The sequence below is a fragment of the Austrofundulus limnaeus genome, unplaced genomic scaffold, assembly GCF_001266775.1.
Source record: "Austrofundulus limnaeus strain Quisiro unplaced genomic scaffold, Austrofundulus_limnaeus-1.0 Scaffold122, whole genome shotgun sequence".
Taxonomy (NCBI): Eukaryota; Metazoa; Chordata; class Actinopteri; order Cyprinodontiformes; family Rivulidae; genus Austrofundulus; species Austrofundulus limnaeus.
This window is the reverse complement of record NW_013952524.1, coordinates 975134-984944: the sequence shown is the minus strand read 5'-3', so window position 1 is coordinate 984944 and position 9811 is coordinate 975134.

Here is a 9811-nt window from a genome sequence, read left to right as displayed (position 1 = left end):
AACTAATACAATGTACTGCTACCAAAATCACAGTAAGGTACATTTTTGTATGGGTTTTTCAAAAAATGTGGGATACCAACAAAAAACAATGGACACAAAAGAATAGTGGATAAATCAAATGCAAATTTCGTTGATGCTTTTTTTATTGGTACTCAGTTGCATGTTACCTTGTACTTTGCTTAGAAAGGTTTTCTTTTTTTGTGAAACATTGGCTTGTATTTTATTTTAAAAAATAGTTTTCCCCATTGATCTAGTTAGAAGTACTTATAAACTTCTGGGATAAAATAAAATTTGTTTTATGAGGGCAAGCTGGAATATCATAYATGACAGTTTTCACTCTTAGGTGACGCAACAGTGCCTAGGGGAGACATTGCTCTTTAAAAAATAAAATAATTTGTATCCCAATAAACTCTGTGTTAACCATCAGTTCACAAGCTTGTCATCAGACCAAGGAGTAATTTTTCTATTGTAATACAGCATTTGCCCTTTACATTAGGCCTGGCTGCTGAGTCAGAGCATTATTCGACATTGTTATGGCCCATGCTTGCACCTTTAGGACAGGAGTCGGGGTTGATGACTATGACAGATGACTTAGTTATAGTGCTCTTGCCATTTGRGTTTCTGTTTCTCTGACCTAAGATGCGAATTTCTTGCATATCACTACTAATTAAGTCAGATATCTGCCTGATGCTATGTGTTGTTGCTTCTTTTTCATCATAGTTCTGTCACATTCACTCATCGTTGACATTTAAGTCTCCACAGAGCTCCAGCTCTCTCATGTYGATCCTGTGTTTACTCTTCACAGCCACAGTCAAACATCAGGCATGTTAGTCATTGAGTTTGGAAAGATTTGATCACATCTGAAGTCGAGCTTATGAAAACATACTGTCTTCCTCATGTCCTCGGCTCATCTTCTTTTGTGTTTATTTCTTGAGTTAAGAAAAAAAAACTGGAATCAAAAACGTTTCTGATGAGTGACATCTATTAATATTCAGGTCCTGTCTACAATACAGAATGCTGAAATACGCATATTGTACCACTATTAACAACAACCCATCAAAATAGAAAGACTAAACATGACTCAAGAGTTTCCAAGACAATTAAAGCTCWTTTTTTGTCCTCTCAACTTTTAACCATTTCAGGACATCATCAAAGTTTAATGGTGAAAAGACAAAGCAAGATGAATGTAGAAAAATACAATCGAGACAGCTCTATTGTTGTTGTAGTTTAATTGTAGTGTAATTAATTAAGAGAAAGMCTGCTGCATTATTGTTTCACAGGAGCTCCACACAAAATTTCAATTATAAATAGCATTTTGATTATTTTTTACCCACCAAAACCGCTGTGTATGTGTGGAAGGTGCAAAAATGGCAGAAAATCTTTGTTTAGTAAAATATCTTGCTTACTTAGACAGGTTATGGAGCTGAAACATATCATAACTACTGTTATGTATTTATCCAACTAATGAACACAAAAAGCACAGTAGGCCTACACAGCTGGTGTTATTGGACTAAAAATGTTTGAAGGTCTATGAGGTTAATAAATGACTGGAAAGCTTCCTCGCAGAGCAGCTGTATATCTTTGTATTTGTTTGTTTGCATTTTGCACCAACAGAGAAAAACTGTGATTGTGRTCCAGTTGGCCAATGGTCAGTGCACTCACATCACTTAAATGCTCAACATTTACTGGAACAACAGAYTTCACCGTAGTGGGAGCTGAGTTGTGTCTAAGGTATAATGGATACAAGGCAGAGCTTGAGAGAAGATGTGAGTGATGTGTGTGTGTAGGCTCTCTTTGGAAGCCGTAATGAGCATCACTGCATTGCTATGAGCAATAACTCCTCACCGTTTTCTGGATGTTTGTCTGCATTTGGTCCTCAAGTTTTTACTTGACCCGTCCCACAACACAAAGAAGAAGAATTTGAAAATCAAGGTCAAAACGGTAAAAAAATAAAATATGGAAATATGTGGTTCTATCCAATTCAATAACACTTGGCCAGATTCAATTCAATTCAGTTTATTTATATAGCGCCAAATCACAACATTTGTTGTATCGGCACTGTACACACAAAAAACAAACAAACAAAAAAAKCCAATAAATCTAAAGAAGCCAGCAGACTGCGCCGAATCGACCCAGACCATATCCGATTCCAACCATGCTGTCAGATCCACCTCGGCAGTGGTTCCATGTTGGTGAAACCAAGTATTGGAAACTAGTGACAGCTTAGCTGGATGGAGCAGTCTAAAATGAGCTGATATACTGAGAGGTTTCAGACTAACTTGCTGTCCACAGTTACACAGGCTCTTATAAATAGTGTGAAAAATTATTTAAAAATAAAAGAATTAAGTGAGACCTGACAATAAAACCACAACGAATAAAGTCAAGTACAGAGSGAGGGACACATTTCCAAGGAAACACACACACTTGAGTAGAACCAAACAAAAAGGAACGGATTAGAGTGTGACTTAACAATGGAGAAAGGGCTAAAAAAAACAATGGCCCTTGGAAGGTCCAGATGTGGTTTTCCAGAGGTTGTCTATGCATGGGCCAGCACCAGATAAACAGCGCCTTCATTACCAGGCCCACGTAACGGTTAACAAACCATTTGCCATGCCAGCAGTCAGCCAGCAGTGCCAGCTTGACACCAGATCTGTCTCACACCTGTCTGTTATGTGGGTGGTACCCTGGGGTCCTTCTGATCCTCTGATCCTTAGCCCCACCACATGTTGAAGAGTTCCTTGGAAATCCACAATGATCCAACGTTACACTTATTAATCTGGGAATGAAAAGAAGAAAAAAATGCACATAAAATGTGCAAAGTAATAATTTGACGCTTTGTTATGAGTGGAGAATCCCTTTGAAAGGCACTTTATAGAATTCAGCTATGTTTAAAAGGTGATATAGAAGTGTGAACCATTTATTCACTTGACTGTGCATAACAGAGTTAAAACTTGAAAATGGCAGAATAAGCTTGTGCCAAGAGAACAAGAGTACCTATCAATAATTCATGATCACACAATCAGACAAAGAAAGGCTGTTAGTTTCCATATTTTATTTTCACTGCATAAAAATGCTGAGATGCACATCTGCAGGTGAAGGATTTTCCTTTCTGTTTGACTTCTTTTTTTATCTCCTTCCATTGTTTTGGCCAACAAAATYCAACCAAATCATTGCTTAGTTTCCCTGGACAGGGTTCACGATAGACCAGGGTCATAACTAAGTGTCTCTCCAAACGTCAKCCTCTTTGGGAGAGCCACCAAATGTAAGGCTGTGTGCCTATCATATTGTATTTTCTGCAGGCTGATGATGGCTGACACTTCTGTTGATCAGTGCATATTCTGAGTCTCCCAAGCTCCAGTCCTGACAAGATCCCACAGATACTGTGTCTTCAGGAATTCATCAGAGGGTGACTGTGACATATGCTGTATAAAGGTGGGATCAAAARAAAGCAAGACACGGTCCTTGAATGATGGAATGTTTCAAAGTCATGGAGCTACGTGGGACATAATCCATTACAAAGGAAGACTAAGTTTAAAAACTTTTTTTTTCTTTTTAAGTTGAGGGGCAGAGATATTCCACACAGCATGTTGTGCTGAGCGTGAAAAGGCAGGAGTCTATCTTCAAGCAAGATGTACAAATAAGTAATGTGACACTATTGTGCAATTTGACTGGATCTTCCTTGGGCTAAATTGAAACTGTGGGAGGAAAACAAAACACAGATTGTTCTACCTCCCATGACTATCCCTAAATGTAGAGAGGGAGGAATCCTATTASAAGAAGAAATGTAGTGCAACAGTGTACAAAGTGTGGGCCCAACAGCCAGTTGTGTCAACTCCAATTATGAGTCCTGCCATACACTGAGGTTTGCATGTTTGTGCCACAAGGCACGTCACAGAAGTGTTCAGATGTAAACACAATTTCCTCAAAAAAGAAAAAAAAGACATAGAATGTCAGAATTATACTGAGTTTTAAACAAACAGTATTTGTCACAACGTGAAGTAAAAGGAGGACCAAAGGATGCAGACTTTCATGAGAAAAAGAACCAGATGGGGTAGGGACCAAAAACTGTGAATGAGTGAGGTTCTGGTTGCTGGTAAAGTAAATTGAGACAGCTGACTTCAGAGGTCAAAAGGTCACATTAAAACGAGCGATCCTTCATGCTACAATGGCAACAGAAAAAAAAAGGTGGAAGGAGGAGGAGGAGGAGTGGGGAATGACAGGAAACAAACTGAACCCWAATAAATCACAGGAAATTTCGCACAAACAAAAAAAATCACAAAAGATGCGCAAAAGAAAACGCAAAGAATTAAAACACGGAAAAACTTCATAAATCTTAAAAAAATCACAAAGAACCCAGGATTATGACAKCATATTGGTTTTCAGCTTACATTTGCTTGAAATATCCCAATAGTATAAATGCACCGACTACATTGACCTGTAATTGGCACTGGCCAGTATGTAGCTTGTTGCCTGCCAATGACCTACTGGCCAACAGAGTAACATTAACAGATGGCAGTGCTTAGTATTCATCAGGCATCATGGTGTTACATAGATTTTCACGGAACTGTCAAATTTTATTTTTATATAAAATCTGGTTTAAAAAACTGTCATTGATTTGATTAATTGACAAGACACAAAGTAATGCTTCAGATAGATGTTTACATTAGGTGAAACTATATAATTAAAGTATAAACAGAAGAATTAATGTTGTCTGGTGTGGTCTAATATATTTGGTTTTTGGCCCAAAACCTGCCATGTAAGCAAAGCTGAACAGTGCAAATATGTGAKAGAAGACCACCGTTTACAAAAAGTACAGGTTTTGCTTTTTTGTCCTCATTTTTTTCCCTCTTTCACACATGTATACGATAAACACAGACAAAGAGACAAAACTGGCTGCCTTTTAATCTAAAATTAAAAAGACATGTTTTATAGATYGACATGGTGATGCATCGCCTCAGGGTTAAACATGTTCTTTGTATCCACTTTTACTGTCATGGGTCTAACCAGCTTCTATTATATTGCACAGCCCATTTCCCATCATCACCACAAGTGAGGCAACGACCAAAATAAACAACCAGACTTTGTTCTCCACAGGCCCGCCTGTCAGGAAGCTTCAACAACAGATGTCCAGGGATTACCCTATCCCATCAGAGAGAGACTGAATATGTTTCTGTTTGAGTTTACTGTACTCYAAGGAAAATGTCAAGTATTTTTTAGAGAAGATTGAGCAAAAACGTTGAATGAGTGAGTTAGATGCGATATCCAACAATACACCAGAGAGGTTCCATTTTGATTGGAAACAATGCCTCATAACTAGCAAGATTACACTGTAATGAAGCTGTTTTATCTCATTCTTTTAAAGGCACAGTGTGTAGGATTCTGTCAATTTTTTTAGCCGAAATTGAGAGAATCACTAATGGCAGTAATAAAAACCATGTCTAATCATTGCAGACAAAGACCTTGTTTAATTATTTTTACCTTATAAAAAGCTGTTTATATCTCCATGGTTGCAGGTTGCCACACAGGCAGCTGCCATCTTGTACGGCCATCTTGTCTATGAAGGCTCATGAAGGACAAACTGCGGCGGCGTCAAAAACGGTTTTAGTTGTAATACCATAAATTTAATATTTGTTGTCTGTCATTGTAGCTGGGATAATTTTACTTATTAAAGCTCATAATCCTACCACTTGAAACATCACTAGCCCTGAAGCTGCTGGTAGACATCGCGGTTGGAATTATCAAAGGTTTTTGACACCAGAGAGACACCATAGCAACTCCTTTACATTTGGAAGCGGGGGTGGGGGAGGGGGGAGGACCAGGGAGGATGATTCAACCACTCAACCACTAGATTTTGCTGAAAACAACAAATCCTACACACTGTGCCTTTAATGGAAAATGTTCCAACAATATTGTGGATGGTACATGTGAACTGATGACAGCACCTACAGCAGGAGTAAAGGAGGGGGGAAGAACTTATTTCTAGTGACAGATGGGGTTGGAATATGGTTATTTGATGTTATTTATTGATTTTTAAAATGTCCTACAGGCTCTGACATGTTAAACAAATTTGAATATTGAAAAAAAAAACTGTAAAACTTGAAAAGATCTGTGAGATTGTTTTGTATACCTGCAAAATGACGGAAAATCTGTGTAAATTATGGACAATCTATACATCTTGACATGTGTGGCTTTGTTCCCTTTCTGTACAAATTAGTCYAGCACCAACAATAACTGTACTCCAAGTCGGTGTGAGTTGATGTTCAATGTGAATATTAATTGAAGCCTTTGACCATTATCTGAAATATTTTGTGCTGTACCTCTTCCAACCAATGTGCTAATGAGGGCTTTGCAAAATTGGACAGATGTGCTTGCTGCTCCCACAGGAAATAAAAGCTTCGTTCAAATAATTGTCTTGTTTTTATGTAATTCATGTTGTCTTTAATCACTGATGCAGTAAAAATTTATTGTGTCGATCACCCTCCCTCCATCCTTAAGCTCCTATGCCTGTCAGTTATCTTATTCCCACGGTGACTCCAGACCATCTGGTATCTGAGATACTGATTAAATAGAACAAGAAAGAAAATATACTAAAGGTGTAAAAGAGAAGTCAGTTATGTTTTTACTTTGAAGAGGATCCATTTTATTCAGGTTCATTTGCAAACTACTTATGTTGTCTAGCTCATCACACAAGCACTGAACTTCTGTTTCACTCAGTCAAATGCAAATTACCAGGTAAACACTTTATTAGGCTGTWAGAGCAATTTGAAATTCAGTTTTTACAAAAGTATTAGCATATGCTACACGTCTTTACTGCAACCCAATCATTCAAACTCTTAGGTCTACTTCTTAAGACATGCAGGCTCCCTGAGAGGTGGTCGGAGCCAAGCCAAGGTGACTCTCTGCACTCAAATGTGTGCTCATGTCTGTGAAATGTCACGTTAGAGAAAACTGCATGCCACACTAAATATGGTTTCAGCCTGACATGAAGACATGCACAAACCTAGCTCAGCATCCAGCAAGATTAAACCTTATGCTAACTGATGCTGCTTTGGGTCTTTAGGAACCAGGCTGTTGTTACAGTAGTGTCTGGCTATAGTTTCTATGTTAAAAAAAAYGGYAAAAAAAGACTACAGTGAGGTCATAAACTCAATTCAGTTGTTGAACAGCAGGGAGGCTGGTGCACAACCTCATTCTGAGTATTGCAGTGTGATGTTTTTACTATGTCGTACAGATTAAACCCATGATAATGGGCTGATTGAGTTTAAGAGGGGCGTGATGAGCTGATGAGGACAATCAGTCAAGACTTACTGGCTCACTGCAGGAGTTTTTCCACCAGGCTGTGCAGGAAATGTAAAGTTGTGTTTCCAACCCACAAAAAAGTTCACACAGTAAGCAAATCACAAAAGATAATCCTACAGTTTGTAGAAATTTAATTTAGAGTACTGATTTAAGAAGCACAACACTATATTCTTATTCTCCTTTTGAAATATCGACAGTGTTTAATCTATTGTTATGTCTTGATTGAAATAGGTCTAATTACATGTCCGAAACCTTTTTTCAACACATAAATAACCGTTTGAATACATTTAGGTGAGAATTTTGTCTGAATGCCTGTGACTCAGCCGAAGGCCAGCAGGGGGCGAGCGAAGGCATTGAAGAAGCTGTACTGTATAAAAACGTAAACTTCCGGTTTTATAGCCAGTGTGGGTTTCCTGTCTGCAGAAGCAGCAATAAATCTCCACTCAGATTCCAGATTCTGGTGTTGTATGGTCTTCATTCCTTCTACAAATCATTTTATTTAACATCTGTGTTTATCATCTCAATTTCAGTTTATTGAACACAAGTTTTCTTACAAGTTTATTAAGCATGTTGAAAGTTTAAACTATAAATTACATGTATGGGAGTAAAAGTTCTAAAGCCCGTATGAACCTTTTGGTGTCTTTCCAAATGTGTTAGCTGCCCATGCCATAAACAGCTTTTGAATTGTACAGTATCAGTCCCATATGTGCGTCAGACTCATTGATTACTGGATTGGACATCACGTAACTTATCGTGCACCACGCAGTTGTCATTGCTATGCATTGAGTCTTGATCAGGAACATCCATGGGTGGTCCTAAAAATGGCATACAGCAGACAGTCACACAAGGAATATCAAAAAAGGGTGCAATGTAAATAAATAAATTGTCAACACTGTGACAACAAGAGCACWAGATAAAAGGTTATCACATTTTACAGGTCATTAAAATATATATTTTTTAATTTAAAAAATGGCGAGATGCAGGAAGTAGGTCAGATTTGCTAGCTTGATTTTGACAGCTTTTTGTCGGGTAAATCCACTCAAAGACAAAATTTTCTGTTCCAACAAATTAATATCTTTTTTATTAATATTTTTGTTATGTTAGCATAACAGTGTTGGAGGTGATGGACAACAGTAAAATTACCTTTACTAGGCTGAACTGTGGAGATCTTTAATACTGATACCGATGTTCTGTCCGGTCAGCATACTTTATGTAACGTAGTTTATGATATTAGTATGACAAAATAAATTTGGTTGGTCCCTCCAATTCAAATAATACATCCCTGTCAAAGTTGGGTGTTTTCTGGGTTTTGCAGGGCCCCTACCAAAGAACACAGGGGCCCAGAGCCACATGACCACATCTGACACATTCACTTTGATGCCCACAATGACTTTTTTAAATCATCAGRCTTCTAGCAAGTGTAACCAGAAAAAAAGCTTTTAATTTACCACCTGATTCCTCTAAACACTTAGTCTCACCAAGAACCTAAAAGTATCTTTCCACTTTCTCTGCAACTGTTCAGACTGAAGACGTGTCTTGGAGAAAAGACAAAAGGTTTCAACGAAGAAGAACKCATCCAGAGGATSTGACTCACCCTTGTRAGATTGCGTTGCTTTTATTTACACAAGAATTTTGGAATTGTGGTTGTATCTTCTGTCATGCTCACAATATTTATARGCTAATGTTACACATGTGTATATGACTTGCATTGACTTACATTAAAATATGTTATTTTACTTTTGATTTTAAACAAGGATATGGATAAGGTRTGATAAGTTGTCAGACCATATCCGTAACTTTTTAAATCCCATTGTAGGTTTTYCATTATATCTCAGTGAATAGATATTCTGCTGTTGAAAAGGGAATAAAAAAGACAGATGTGACACAAAAAATAATGTATTTTCCAAGTTATGTCACCATGAAATGTAACTCAGTGCATCTCAGTGGCTGTAAATAAAGTAGGAATTAAAATAACTTCAATGACAATGTGCTGCAGGGCTTTMCAGCCAAGCTTTTCTCTTAAAAGACTAATAAAGACATACAGTACAGTATTTACTGTCCTTAAATATAATTAAAGGGCTCATCCTCTGGGACTGCAGGACATGTCTGTTCCCTCTGATACGCAGATCAGCGGCTCCCATGAATCATCCTTCAGGTGCTGGTGGTCCTGTGCTGACAGAAGGATGAGAGTAAATCCAACGAACCCCCAACACTTCTGGGTTTCACTGATGTGCTGGGTCTCAGTTTGTTGTTGAGGGAGAATGTTCATAAATAGTGGCACTTTTTCTTTGTCTGATCTGTTTACCCACCCCTGCTTCTCTCTCCCATTAATTTTACCCCCGCTCTGTTTTAACCCCAGCTGGCAAGAGTGCCGYCTCGTCCTTCAATTGCTTTCAGCAATCTAATTACAATAACTACACCTGTGGGAACCACTTTTTTTGGTTTGGCACATTGGGTAATAAAGAGCAGCAATTACCTGCTGTGACTCATTATTCATTGCAGTCATGTGACA